The following is a 16,110-nucleotide window of genomic DNA, read 5'->3' as shown; positions in this document are numbered from 1 at the left end:
AAATGGGAATGGTGATGATAATAATAATGTATAATAGTAATAATACCTACCTCAAAGTGTTGTTAGAATGAGTGAATTCACAATAAGAGTTCGTGTTAGGTGTTTGGCAATATTAGGCCCTCAATAAGTGAGCTGTTATTGCATGAAGCTAAGTGAGAAGATATCACATTGCAGAGTAGTGTAAAAAACAATTTAGATACACACAGTGCAAAATAAAATTCATATTTTATGGCAAGACAAGAAAAATTTAAACATAAAAAACTCTTCTGCCTTTTAGCCTCCTCTCTCCCCCTGTGCATTGTGTATCTGCCTTATGCATTCACCAAACTCCCCATTGGCAAGAAGATCTTCTCAAGCACAAAGAGCAACATTCTTCTAGCACCAACAAGAGAACTCCTTAAAAGGTAACATTCCTTCTTGATCTTGTAAGAGGTCACATGACCCACCAGGATGACAGATCTGGATTATGTAAACTGTCAATACATCATTTGATGTACAGCCTTCTGTCTCAAAAAATTTATATATCTGTGCCTTGATTTCTAACCAGTGGAACAGTTCTCAGAGCTTTCTGAGATGCCCTTTGCAGGTTATAATCCTCAAGTTTGACTTGAATAAAATTTTCCATTTCTTTCTTAGATCGACTGATTAATTTTTCATTGGCAACACAGACACGCACTCACAAGGTGCATTTCACCAGAACTAGGGAGCTGGACAGGTATACCCTGATATTTACAAGAGCCAGGGCAAGAAAACAAATGGATACCCTCAGCTTCGCAGACCAGACCCTGTCCTGTACCATAGAGCCCCACATACATGCACATAGACATCTTAGCTGCCATGCCTAACTGTTTACCGCTTCCCCAGCTGTGGTCACTCCTCAGGCCTTGGAGGACACACTGGCAGCTGGATCAGACCCCCAGGAAGGCAAGCCCTGGGGGAAAAGCCCGTGCAGCTGTGGGACAGACCCTTGGCTTCAGTGCAGGGAATTCTGAGGCCCCAGGAACCTGGTCTAGAAGTAGGGGGCTCCATGTAGTCACCTTCTTGGCCACAGAGAGATGCAGCCAGAGGAGGACCTGAAGCATGGAGCCCAAGTCAGCAGCCCGGCTGCCCAGGTCTAAGGGCAGTACTTGGTAGTTCCACTGACAATCAACTCTTATAATCAATATTCCATCTTTAGTACCTGTGGGATTATGATAAACTAAGTATGTCATAGGGAAGTCTCTCCTATACTAGAAAAGGCACTGGACTGGGGATCAGTGAAATGGAGCAGGACCCTGTGGGACCCTCCTGCATACAAGTTCTTTCCTTGTCCCACATTTCTTATTTATAGGAAATAGGCTTCATTCAGTCTCCTTGACCTTCCCTGAGTTCCAAAGGGCAGATTCAAATGTTGCTAATCAGAAAACGGAGGGAATGCAGAAACAAGGGAGGAACAGCCAAGAAACAATGGTGCAGCCTTGGGGCAGGATCCTGATTGCTCTTCAAGGAATATACAGAGCAGTATCTTTGAGTTCTACTGCAGGATCTGAGGCCCCCACCCAGGTGGAAGGTGGTAACCTCAGGCTGAGCACAAGATTCCTGGAACACCGCCCTGTTACCTTACCATCAACCAATCAGAAGAAAGCCACACACCCTGCAGCCCTCACTTTAAATTTTGCCTCTAAAAACTTCTCTCTGAAAACCATTGGGGAGTTTGGGGTTTTGGAGCATGAACTACTTGTTCTCCTCGCTTGGCTTTTGCAATAAACCTTTCTCTGCCCCAAACTCTTGACATTTCCATTTGTTTGGCCTCATATGCATCAGGCGCTTGCGTTCAGTAACATAGGACCTCTGGATTATGATCCTAGCCACAAAGTCTAGCATGAATTATATCTGTTATACTTGTTATAACTCACAGCACCAAGCACCATGATGGCCCATAGTAAGATCTACTGAAAAATTTGTATTTGTAATGTTGAAGACTATTGAGATTCCAGGATTCCATTTGATTTCAAGAGTAACTTTTAAGAAGGTTAGGTTATTTTTTTGGTTTTTTGCTTTTTAAAGTCTAACCCAAGGTTCAAATTGATCCTAAAGAACTGGACCCCTTTTCCTTTCTTATATGTTCTAAAAGTTCACCCTCCTTCCCCACACACCCAGATGAACTTATGCACTATTCAGTCCTTTTCACCAGATGGGAATCAGTGGTACAAAAGAGCCCAAGGCCCAAAATACTTTCTTCAGTTCCTGCAGGATGAGTCCTTATTTCACGCATTTGAACTAATTATTATGCAGGTAGTTTTGTTTTTAATTGAAGTACAAGTAGGGTTTTTTAAATTTTTTTAATTTACTTTTTCAATTTTTAAAAAATTTTTACTGAGATATAGTTGATTTACAATGTCGTGTTAGCTTCAGGTGTACAGTAAAGTGATTCAATTTATATATTATATATGTATATATATATTTTCAGATTCTTTTCATTATAGGTTATTACAAGTTATTGAATATAGTTCCCTGTGCTATACAATAGGTCCTTGTTATTTATCTATTTTATATATAATAGTTTGTATATGTTAATCCCAAACTCCTAATTTATCCCTCCCACCTCTTTCCCCTTTGGTAACCATAATATTGTTTTCTACATTTATGAGTCTGTTTTGTTTTATGTTTATTTGTTTATCATTTTCTTTTAGATTCCACATATAAGTCATATTATATGATACTTGTCTTTCTCTGTCTGATTTACTTCACTTAACATGATAATTTCTAGGCCCATCCATGTTGCTGCAATTGGCAACTTTTCATTCTTTTTTATGGCTGAATAGTATTCCATTGTGTGTGTGTGTGTGTGTGTGTGTGTGTGTGTGTGTGTGTGTGTGTGTGTGTATACATCTTCTTTATCCAGTCATCTGTCAATGGCACTTGGGTTGCTTCCATGTTTTGGCTATTGTAAAAAGTGCTGTGAACATCAGGGTGCATGTATCTTTTCAAATTACAGTTTTTATCTCTTCCAGATATATGCCCAGGAGTGAGATTGCTGGATCATATGGTAAGTCTATCTTTAATTTTTTTGAGGAAACTCCATACTGTTATCCATAGCAGTTGCACCAATTTACGTTCCCGCCAACAGTGTAGAAGGGTTCCAACAGGGAGGTTGTTAATGGTGCATGTATAAGAAACCAACATCACTCAGATGTCTGTAAGTTCTTGCTTTTAAAAATAAATAATGTAAGAAATTTAAATTGTACAGAAGGATCCTTATACATATGCTGTTCACAGTCATTGAAATGAAAAGTAGACCAAAGTTAAAGGGAATGAGAATGAAATAGAACATTCTCTTAGCTTTACCAAGTAGAGTATTTCCTGGTTTGTGGTATCTATCTAGAACCTAGAATCAGAAAATAGCTCTTTTATCCTGTTGGCTGAAGTGTAATTGTTCTTCTTAGGAGTTATCAAATGATGTGTGTGTAGGGGTGTGTGTGTGTGTGTTTGTGTTGGCGATGCTTTGTGAGACTCACTGAGTTGCACATGACTCACTGAGTTGCACTTAACTCACTGCCATGTATTTGTGTAACCAGAATTGATGCATTTTGTTATGCTGGCCTCTTTTTGTAAGCAGATAGGTTGTGGGGAGGGGGTGTCCCCAGAGAAAGAGAACCAGAAATGGGTTTCTTGACATAAGAGAAGCCATTTTGGCCTAAACCATTTTGTGATCTAAGCCTGGCCACAATGCTTGCCCTTGAATAGGTCTTGATAACGTTCTTAAGGGAAAAAGGAAGGCAGGAACAGAGAAAAAGCAGTCAAACAACAGTGCAATGATCAAGCAGAATCCTAGTTCCTCCTCAAGGGGTATATATAATAATATATCTTTGAGTTCTGCAGGAACTAAGGTAGAGGATGGAATGATGATGCTGACCCTCCTGACTTCAATCAACTAAGACTTGGACTCTGTGGACCTTGGCCCCAGTTCTACACTGAATTCTCCTCTGCTCAAGCCCCTTCATGAATATATATGTACCTTTAGCTTCAAACTTATCCAATTTTGCGTTGAGGGGACACTGCTTTGGGAAGATCTCCAGTGTTCTCTTTACTAGCTGCAAGTAATAATAAATCCTTCTTTCCCCTAATCTTTGGCTTAGTTGTGTATACCAGCTGACCCTCACAAAGGAGTGAACCCAGTTTTTGAGTAACATTTTCATACTCAGTTTGCTCAAAACCATTGAATCAGATCATTCTGGAACCCCTGAAAAAGTCCTTCAGACAAAGGTGGCAAGAGTAGGTTCCAGCCAGATTTGACTCACTCCAGTATTTGTGAACGTTGTTATACATATATTTTTATTACAAAGTTGTTCATAATTGAATCTATTCATGCTTTCATGTTGAAGACTTTGACTGTTTCTAAATAAATTAAGGTTGACCTTTTCCCATGTTCTCTGTCCAGGATATAATTTGTTCTTGATTATAACTACATAGGCTAATTATTAGGAAAAAGAGCAGCATGCTTCAGGAGACAGGGCCACAGAGGAAAATATTCCAAGGATCTTTGTTCCCTCCTATCAGTTTTTGCCTCCTATTCTTTTTTTTCCACGTTTACCAAGCTTTTCAGCTTTGAACTGTAAACATGTATTGGAGTGACTATATTCTTTGTATTATTGTAGTTTGGGACTTGAAGTTTTTAGAGGGCAGAGAGATAAGTTTAAACCACATCCTTCAGGGAAATGCTTAGTAAATAAGAATGCGAGTCATCTTCTGCAAGTATTTTAGGGAGGCCCTTGCCATTTTCAGGAACAGATTTTCATCCAATGGATGACCCAGTAGACACAGTGATGCCTTTGATTCCTGGGAGGGATGGGTTTTTAAAGGAAGGGAGCAAAAGAGGAAGAAAGCAACATTTAAGTCTGATCTCTGCCATAAGCTGAGCTCCTCAGCACACACACTCACGCATAAACATTCACTCACTCACTCATTGGCACACAAACACACACAGAGTTTGCTATTCTTCAGCTAATGGGATTGGCACCGCTTAAAGCAGATTGCTAGGTCATTGTCTGCAACCACAGCAAGAGAAACATTATTTAAAGGCCATTCAGACCCTAAAAGAAGCGGCTGAGCAGAGTAATTATTGGAGACTCTCCATTAACTAGGGCATCTTTGCTCTTTGTTTGAGTTGGTTTAATAAGACCCACTAATGGGGCTGTGGGGGAGGGGGCACACTAATGATTCTAAAAAAGCCCCTTCTTGGCCCCTCTATTTCTGGGGACTGTCTTTAGAGATGCTGACAGTAAAGCCAGAAGTTACCATACTGCAAAATGACCTTCACAAAAACTTGGTGTGGACCCCTACTGCTCGGGACTTTGGTTTTAAAAATGAGGAAACATTCTTTGACTTTTTCTTTTTTATTCCAAGGTGATTTGCCCCCACTTCCTCTCACTGGTCCTCGGCCCTTTGGGTTTGGGGGACCTTGTCATTGGAAGTAGCAGCACTCACTGGGAATGAGGCAGAATAACAGTCCTGAGCAGTTTCTCCTCTAACCTGTGGCTTCCACTCATTTTCCAGTGGTCTGCTTCTCTAGAAAAATCACTTGTCCCATTACGATTTTTAAGCCTGTCATGCATTTACATTTCAAACCTAGGATGGCCACCTGAATTCTAACTGCCTTATATTATCAACAGTCAGCTTTCTAATGAAGGCCTCAAACACTCAGCTTTCCCAGCTTGTCTCACAAGGGACTCTGCTGCATTATTAGTTTTAGCTGGGAAGTGGCCTGAGCTGTCCATTTCTCGTGTCCCCTGTTCCAACCCTAGACCAGGCTTTCACAGTCTCTCCTCTAGATGGATGCAGTACTCCCCTAGCTGGTCCCCAAGCAGCACTATTTGCCCTCCCAATCCATTCTCCCTACAACAGCCAGAGCAATTCTTTCAAAACAGAAATCTAATTAAACATCTCCTATTACTCATAAGAAATTTTGATGTTATCTGAGACCCAACATGATCTGGCTCTTTCTCCCTCTCCAGTAAAATCTTTTTTCTTTTTCCTGTTGGGGGAGGTAATTAGGTTTATTTATTTATCTATTTATTTTAATGGAGGTACTGGAGATTGAACTCAGGACCTCAATGCATCCTAAGCACACACTCTACCCCTGAGCTATACCCTCCTTCCTCTAGTAACATCTTGCGTCATGCTGCTTCTAGCTATTTGCTCCAGCCACTGGGGCTTTTTTCAGTGAATGATCATATCGTGCCCATTCCTGCCACAGGACTTTTGCACATCTTTCTGCCTGGTACACTTTTTTGCCTGGTACCCTCCATTCATCCTCTCAGTTCAGTAGTCAGATCTTCAGGAAAGTTTTCCCTTACTGCTCTTTCTAGGTTGACAACTTCTATTTCATGCATTTATCACACCCTATACTCCTCCTTCATGGCACTTACTGTAATTAAACTTTTACATTTATTTGAATGGTTTCATATTTATAATTACCTCCTTATAAGAGTGTAAACATCATAAGAATAATCATACGCTCTATAAGCAATAACCATGTCTGGTTTTGTATATCATTATATCCTCAATGCTCAGTACAATGTCTGTGATCTAAGTGCACAGTAAATATTTGTCATGCTGCAGGCAGTAATTCAAAGTACTGTACTCAATTTCTTCGTGTCTATTTTCAATTTTTCAATCAAAGTTTGTTCCCTGAGAGGTTCCATGACTACCATATTTGGGAATTACCTATATCCCATGTTTTCCCATCAGTGTAAAGGCCAGTCTCCTTCCCTATGAGATTAAAGACTAATTGTCTATTTTCAGGGGTAGAACTAAAAGCACATTCTTACTTCTCTAATAAGTGGAACTTTATGCAGTAACACAGATTTACAAGGCACAAATAAACACACACAAGCTTTACTGATGCCATCTGTCCTATCAAGATCCAGTGGGAAAGAGAATGGGGTATATAATCAAAGAGGAGAGTCAAGGATTAGAGTCTCAGCACCCTAGACATACGGGCACAGAGATGGATTGTTCCATTGCCTCTACAAACATGGTCCACAACCTGCGGCATCAACATCACTCAGGAGTGTCATTAAAAATGCAGACTTTGGGGCCCCAGCCCGGTCCTACTGAATTGGAGTCTCTAGGGGTGGGGAACAGGAGGTTGACAATCCCTCCAGGGGATTCTTATACACACTGAAGCTTGAAAGGCATTATAAAAGTTGAGGAAATGAGGTGGGGCTGGGAGGAGTGGGTATAGCTCAAGTCCTAGAGTGCATGCTTAACACACACGAGTTCTGACCCCCAGTAACTCCTCTAAAAATAAACAAACCTAATTACCCCTCCCCAAAAAACTTTTAAAAAAAGAATTTAAAAATTTAAAAAATCTTTAAAACATTGAGGAAAGAAGTCTGAATGGACTGAGACCTGGTGGAAGAGTTTCAAGGAAACCCTTGAATTTAATCTGGGCTGTCCTTGATGGGTAGAATTTGGAGTAATGAAGGGCTCAGGGGAGGGCATTCCAGGCAGAAGGAATAAAGGAGTAAAGGCATGGAGGGGGAAATGAACATGGCATGGAGGGGGCTGATTGAAGCTGACAGTCTGGAGGTGGTATGAAGGCAGTTTTAGAAAACATTTTACACATAAGATACGAATATTTGTATATATATATAGTGTTTTTCTGATTTCAAAGATAATATATTTTTGTATAAACTGTAGAATATTAGAGAATCCTGTAATATAGAAAAATATAGACTGTTTCCCAGCTAAAATCAAAAGCAAAACCTAAAACTTTCCCACTTTCACTAGGAGTGACCAGATAACAAGCTCTGGCCAATGAGATGTAAGCAGAAATCTGATGGATGAGGCTTCTAGGAAAGCCTTTGTTTTCCTCATTTAAAAAAAGGCCAGATTTGGCTTCTTGTGAGTATTTTGCCTTTGCTTTTCCTGCTGCATCTTGAGTGGAATGTCAGCGCAGGATCTTGAAGTTTAGCAGCTACTTTGTGAGCTCAGGGGAAAAGACAGAAATGAAGGATGTTGACAAAGAAAAACCAGAGGGAGCGTGCGTCACTAGTGGCAACATGGAGATACTCCACAGCCCTGCATTGTCTGTTACACGGAAAAATACTCCCCTCACTTGCTTAAAACCCATTGTATTGGCTTCCCGATTCATGCAGTGAGAGCATAATCCTAACTGATTAAACCACAGCCCTTTCTTTGCAGAATAATTAGAAAAAGAGAGATCTGGGGTCTGGCATTCAGTTTTGCCCCCAGATTTACCAGAATTATTAAAACCAGCAGTTGACCAAGGGCAGGGCAGTGGGAGCACAATGAAACCAACTAAAAGTGTCTGCTCTTGATTATCATCAAGTGCCAGCGAATGTCAACAGCCAGTGATAAAAATACTTCTCCCTCAAAAAACTCTAAACAATTGCTGAAGTTCATGAATTTTAATAAGACGCATGTAAACTTCAACTTAGCACATTTTATTACTTGTCCTTTAGTAAACGTTGTGTTCTACATGGATATTAATTACAAGAATTCCCAGTTATATGCTGGGCTTCCAATACACGGGGGCATGCAGGCTCCTTTCAAAGGTAACTTTATCATGGGTCAGGCTTGTTCCAACTCACTTTAGGGACCCAGTTTGTGTTTCCAACCCCTGTGGTACTACAAATGCTTGTATTTATGCAGTAGATTTGAAATAAATAATAGCACAGTGATTGCAAAGACAAGGAATCAGAACACAGGTTGACTTCTGTCATTTTTTTGTGACTATTTGAACTTTTGGTATTTAAAATATAAAAGTGAAACTGCATACTGCAAGGTGAGTATTTCTGATTGGTAAGTGTAAAATTTAGTTTACACACGAAATGTTTTACTGAATTCGAACATTATCTTTAAAACAGAACTTTCTTTTTGTTTTTACCTTCTTAGTCTTTGGTAACTATTATTAAATTGTAACGTCTTAATTTCTTACTCACAATATGTAGGTATGAGTTTTCCCCCTTTTTTTTTTTTTGCCAAAACCCACCTCATTGTATTAAAAAGTAGTAACCCATATTCCCCTTTTTTGTAATATAATTTTTTTCTAGTATAATTATATATACAAAATTTAATAAGCTACATTTGCTACATTTCTTTTCTGGCCAGTATTATTTGTTTTATTTACTTACTATTACTAAAATTAATTTTGTCATAGAGAGGATGGAGATGTTAAAAAATAAACTTCTCTGCCACTGGTCAAAGTGATCTCAATTTTATTTTATTTTATTTTATTGTATTTATTTTTAAATTTAATTTAATTTTAAGTTTTTTAACATTTTTTATTGAGTTATAATCATTTTACAATGTTGTGTCAAATTCCAGTGTAGAGAACAATTTTTCAGTTATACATGAACATATATATATTCATTGTCACATTTTTTTCTCTGTGAGTTACCATAAGATCTTGTATATATTTCCCTGTGCTATACAGCATGATCTCAATTTTAGTTGATTTTAGCACTTACCACCAATATTTTCATTCCATGACTTACCAATTCAAAAGGTTATTATAGTCCATTTTCGGTAATTTTTTTAAAGGGTACATAGGTGGCATCCTCTCTGAGTGCTTGTGAACTGGAGTCTTTGTATTTTCTTTCGCTGAGTTACAACATAGCTAAGTGCTATTGGATTTCAACCTCATTCCTTAGCATTCTAAAAACATTGCTTCATAGGAATTTCACGTGGCAGAAAAAGAAAAGTTTGTGAGAAGTCTGATTTTTTAATGTGTTTGTTCAAGGTAGTTTTTTTTTTTTAAAAGGGGAGAAAATGGATATGGTAGCATTTTTTTTCCCTCTTAATCCTGTAGTTCAAAAATTTTGTCCAAATGTGTCTGAGTGAATTTCTCTCTCTTTTTTCAGAGTATAGTTGATTTACAATATTGTGTTAGTTTCTGGTGTATGGCAAAGTGATTCAGTTATTTGTAGATATATTTTTTTCAGATTATTTTCCATTATAGGTTATTACAAGACATTGAACATTGCTCCCTGTGTGATACAGTAAATCCTTGTTGCCTGTCTATTTCATATCTAGTAGTGTGTATCTGCTAATCCATACTTCTAATTTACCCCCCACCTCTTTTCCCTTTGGCAACCATAAGCTTGTTTTCTATGTCTGTGAGTCTCTTTCTGTTTTGTAAATAAGTTCATTTGTATCATATTTTAGATTCCGCATATAAGTGATATCATATGGTATTTTTCTTTCTCTTCCTGGCTACTTCACTTAGAAACGATCTCCAGGTACAACCATGTTGCTGCAACTGGCAATGTTTCATTCTTTTTTATGGTTGAGTAATATTCCACTGTATATATACACCACATCTTCTTTATCCAGTCATCTGTTGATGGACACTTAAGTTGCTTCCATGTTTGGCTATTGTAAATAGTGGTGCTATGAACATTGGGGTGCATCTATCTTTTTGAATTGGAGTTTTTGTCTTTTCCTGATATATGCCCAGGTGTGGGATTGCTAGATCATATGGTAGCTCTATTTTTAGTTTTTTAAAGGAACCTCTATACTGTTCCCACCAATAGTGTAGGTGGGTTCCCTTTTCTAAAGTATGGTTTTCTCTTGACTGATGTTACTTGGGATGTGGTTTACACACTTTTAATCTAAACATCTTCATTCTCTCATTTATTCATTCACTCATGCGTATCGTATCTCAGGTCTATTTTACAATGGTTTCAACACTTTTTTCCTAACACAACTGAAGGATACAAAATAGCTCAACCAGCGGACACTCATTACTGTAATTTAAAAGCACACCACTCCTACCTGGACGGTATCATACTAAGTGAAATAAGTCAGACAGAGAAAGATAAATGCTATATGTCATCACTTATATGTGGAATCTAAAGGAGAAAACAAACTAGTGAATATAACAAAAAGGAAACAGACTCATAGATGTAGAGAACAAACTAGTGGTTACCAGTGGAGAGAGGGAAGGAGGGAGGGACATGATAGAGGCGGGGGATTAAGAGGTACAAGCTACTACACATAAAACAAGTAAGCTGCAGGATTTATTGTACAACACGGGGAATGTAGCCAATATTTTATAATAACTATAAATGGAGTATAATCTATAAAAATTTTGTATCACTACATTGTACACTAGAAACTAAAATCATATTGTGAATCAACTATAAGAAGGAAGGAAAGAAAGGAGAAGGAAGGAAGGAAGGAAGGAAGGAAGAAGAAAGTAAGCCTACCACTCCTTCCCTGGCACTTCTGGCCAAGGGCCCACTAGGGCAGTGCCTTGCATTCTCATCCCCACTCTCCAGTGAAGAATCTCTCTTCTACCATATTTCTGGCAATTGTGTCTTTCCATTCCATGTTCTTAAGGAGCACCAGTTGACTTTCTTCTTTGCTCTCTATCGTTTGTTTCTATCATCTTAACTTTTTCATCTCTTTCTCCTCTTCTTTGTATTTTGGGAGTCCTTTAACTTGTCCTCTACATCACAATAGCATTAATTTTGCTGCACCTCCAATGTCATTTTTTTTATTCTACTATTCACTTTTAATTTCCTTCCCATCTTCTCTTATCATATCATTCTTCCTTTGAGACAAATCTTGTTGCACTTTCATTTCAGCCTAACGTCTTCTCATGTCATTCCCCTCTTTAATAACTAATAACCCTTCTCTTTTAAAAAGTCCATTTGGGACTTAAGGCTCTCAGATCCCTGAAGTTTCCAGTAATCTCCAGTAGATCAACTCCTGGAGCAGGCTCTTCTTGGGAGTCTCCTAGAAGTTGTTTCCTTTCTCCCATTCTGCAAAAGTTTTTCCTAGGCTGCTGTGTTTTGTTCTCTTTGCTGATCCTCGAATAAGGTAAGCTGTGCTCAGACTAAAGCTTTATCACCAGACATGTTCTTGAAACTGTTCCTTGTCAAGTGGAATAACACTGAATCCTCCTCTCTGACACTTCTGGAGAAGAGGTCTCTCCCAGTTCTCAGATCAATGTCGGGGTTTTGCCAGCTTCCACCTGTGCTCTCTGCAGTAGCATCTCTCACTAGCACTCACTCCTCAATTGTGCCTCAGCCCAGCTCAGCCCTTCTTTTCCCGAAGAACTGTCACTATCCCAACACTTGTCATAATCATCTCCTTGCCTTTTTTTTCTAAGTATAGTTGACTTACAATGTAGTGTTAGTCCTTGCTTTTATTTTACAGTTTTATCATTTATGTGGCAATGTATGCCTAAATAATTTAATTAATATTGACTTTTATTAACTTGATTTAAAAGGAAGTTCATATCTTTGTGTGACTTGCTTCTTTCACTCAGTGCAATGCATCAGTGTCCTCCCGTCAAACAGGCACACTTCTGCAATGAAGGAAGTCGGGTTTCTTACTTGTGGTGGTAAGGGAAGACGCACAACATGTGGAAACAGGGGGCATCTCAGTAAGAACGCGATCGGATTTATCATAGGATTTCATCTTGTGTTAGGTGATTTCAGTGAGAGTGTTTAGCAAAACAGAGCTTTGTTCTGGTTTGGAGACCCCTGGTCAGGAAATAAGGGTAATTCTGTGATTAAGTATTACATTAAATCTTACCTAGAAGGAAGGAGGGAAGACTTGGGAGAGTCTAAAGGCTTTCACACAATAAAGTGATATGATGTGATGAGACAAACCAATGTTTAATGAATGTTGAACCGTCCATGGTGTTTCCAGCTAGAGTGCACTAGGATCTGGGCATGAGCAGTCCACACATAACTGGGTTAGAAGGGAAAAGAAGGATAAAATCTTAGACACACTAAGACAGGAAAATTAGATCTGTAAACTGGCCATTTCATTTAAGGAAGAGACCAAAAGAAGAAATAATAGTCATTCAGTTAAATATGCTAAGTTGACCTTTGATTTGTCATATCTAAAAGGAATGAAACAATGCTTTCAGTGACATGGATGGACCTAGAGATTATCATACTGAGTGAAGTAAGTCAGACAGAGAAAGACAAATGTATGATATCACTGATATGTGAAATCTAAAAAAATGACACAAACTTATTTACCAAACCGAAAGAGACTTACAGACATAGAGAACAAACTTATGGTTACCGAGGGGGAAGGGGGGAGGGAGGGATAAATTAGGAATTTGGGATTAGGAGATACAAACTACTATGTACAGAATACATAAATAACCAGGTCCTACTGTATAGCACAGGGAACTATATTCAATAGCCTGTGGTAACCTTTAATGAAAAGAATATGAAAAAGAATATGGATATCTAAATACATATAACTGAATCATTATGCTGTGCACCAGAAACTAATACAACATTGTAAATCAACTAAACTTAAAAAAAAAAGTTTTATCTCATAGTAGAAAAAAAATGTCAAGCAAATCCTGTTTGTGTTTTACTGGATTATGGCTACAGCAAACTGGTTCAAATCAGTAATGGAGACATGAGATCATAAACATACAAACTTACCAAACACCAATCCCCTCCTCTTATTCTGTAGGAGTTTTGGCCAATTTGCCCTCTAGCAACCAATCAAGAGGCAGTTTAGTGTGATGCAGAGAACATTTTTTAGAAAAATTAAAACCTTTAAGCGTATGGAAAAATACAAGGAATAACATAATAAATACAATTCTACCCACTATCAGAATTAACAAGTGTTAATATTTTGTGATATTTGCTTTTGATATTTTATTAAGAAAATATTACAGTTTCAACCCAGTCCCATTCCCCTTCCTCCATCCTTAGGGGCAACCATGATCACATATTAGGTGTTTACTCTTTCTTGTCTATGTTTTTTTAAAATAAAAATTGTATATATTTAAGATCACCACATGATGATTTGATGTATATATACACATATATATATATACTTAGTAAAATGATTACTAGAGTCAAGCTAATTAACATATCTCTTCACACAGTTACCATTTTTTGGTTGTGATGAGAGCACCTGAAATCTACTTTCTTTGCAAATTTCTAGTGCTCAACACAGCACTATTAATTATAGTCATCATGCTGTATATTCTGTGATTTTTATACTGCTACCATGTTTATGGGTCCCCACCTAATATACATTACACAGTATGCTTTAAAAGTTTACAGAAATGTAACTTATGTAAAATGTATATTGTAATTACTACATATAATTGACATCATTATAATTTCTCATTTTTATGTTATGTTATCCATGTTGCATATAAATTTGGGTCATCTAATTTTTTAAAATTTATTTGTTTTAATTTTATTATGTGAATTTTTATAGAAGCATAATATACAGGAAAGTATATAAATTATAAACATACAGCTTGATGAATTTTCACAAAGTGAAAAGCACTGTGTAACCAGAAGCCAGATCAAGGAATTACCAGCACTCAAAAATACCTTTTTGTATACTTCTGTTTGCTACATTCCTCCATCAACATAGATTTGTTTTATCTCTGTTTAAACTTTTTAAGGAGTGTAATCAAGACAGTGTACTTTTTCTGTATCTGACTTCTTTTGCTCAACATTATGTTTGTGGGATTCATCTATATTGGTATTTGGAATTGTAGTTCATTTCTTTTCATTGCTTTATGAATAAACTGTATATCACTGCTATATTTATTATTTGAATATACTATTAACAATGTTCATTATTTATCAAGTTTTGTAATCTGATGGACAACTTCAACATACCTCATTATTTTTTAGTAAGATTTTAAAAAATAACAGCTTTATTGAGCTATAATTCACATATCAGACAATTCACCTACTTAAAGTGTACAACTCAATGGTTTTAGTACATTCACAGATTTGTGCAATCATCATTACAATTTTCATGACCTCAATAAGAAATTCTGTGATCATTAGTAGTCACTCCCCATTTCCCCCCAATTTCCACTCCCCCAACCCTAGGCAGTCATTAATCTACTTTTTAATCTCTCCAGATTTGCCTATTCCAGGGATTTCATGTCATTAGAATCATACAACATGGTCTTTTGTGTCTGGCTTTTTTCACTTAGCGTAATGCTTTCAAGGTTCATTCTGGCTGTAGGATTTATCTGTACTTCTTTATGGCTGAGTAATATTCTGGTGTATGGATGTGTCACATTTTGTTTATCCATTCATCTGTTGATGAGCACTTGGGTCATTTACTCTTTTTGGCTATCATAAATTATGCTGCTTTTTATTGCTAAATGATATTTCATTGTGTGGACATAATCATTGTTTTAATATATAATTATTTAATAGTAAAAGAGATGAAGATTTTAATATATTTGACCATTTTTCATTTGATTTGTTTTTATTCATTGAGTTGTACAAAGCATTGTATATTAATGACTCTCTTTATTTGCCAATTATATTGCAGTATTTTTTTTCCAGTTTGTACATGTTTAAATTTATTTTTTCCTTCCTGTAAGACTTTAGGATTGTGTGTCTTACTTAGAAAGCTTTTTTATATGTGAAGGTTATTTACCAAAGAAATTTATCAAAGTTCTGAACTATTAATACTACAATTCTTTTTTACATTTAAAAATCTTTAAATCTTCTGGAAATTTTTGGGCTATAGTGTGATAAAGGACTTTTTTTTTTTTTTTTGCTTTTTATTCCTAGTCAGTTTACCTATCACTGTTTATCAACAAACGCATTCTTTTCACCCCCACATAAATTTGACCCATCTACCTTTTCACATATTAAATTCACTTGTGTATTTGGGTTTATTTCTTTTTTTTTGGGGGGGGGAGGTAATTACATTTATTTATTTATTCTTAGAGGAGGTACTGGGGATTGAACCCAGGACACATGCTAAGCATGTGCTCTAACACTTGAGCTATATCCTACCCTCTGGGTTTATTTCTGATCATTCTATTCTATTCTATTCGGCTATCTATTTCTTCTTTAGAATGTTATAATATATTGTTATAATAATTACTTCCCCAATATTCTTATTTTTCAGAATTTTTCTAATTTTCAATTTACATTCCTGATGAATTTTTGTTTTTTGGGTATTAAAAAAATTTGTGTGTGGGGATAATTAGGTTTGTTTGTTTATTTATTTATTTATTTCAGTAGAGGTACTGGGGATTGAACCCAGGACTTTGTGCATGCTAAGCATGTACTCTATCACTGAGCTATACCCATCCCCCTCTGATGAACTTTTGTATTAGTCAAG

This window comes from Camelus bactrianus, chromosome 5, assembly GCF_048773025.1.
Source record: "Camelus bactrianus isolate YW-2024 breed Bactrian camel chromosome 5, ASM4877302v1, whole genome shotgun sequence".
Lineage (NCBI taxonomy): Eukaryota > Metazoa > Chordata > Mammalia > Artiodactyla > Camelidae > Camelus > Camelus bactrianus.
The sequence above is the reverse complement of the archived record's forward strand: the minus strand, read 5'-3'. Positions refer to the sequence as shown.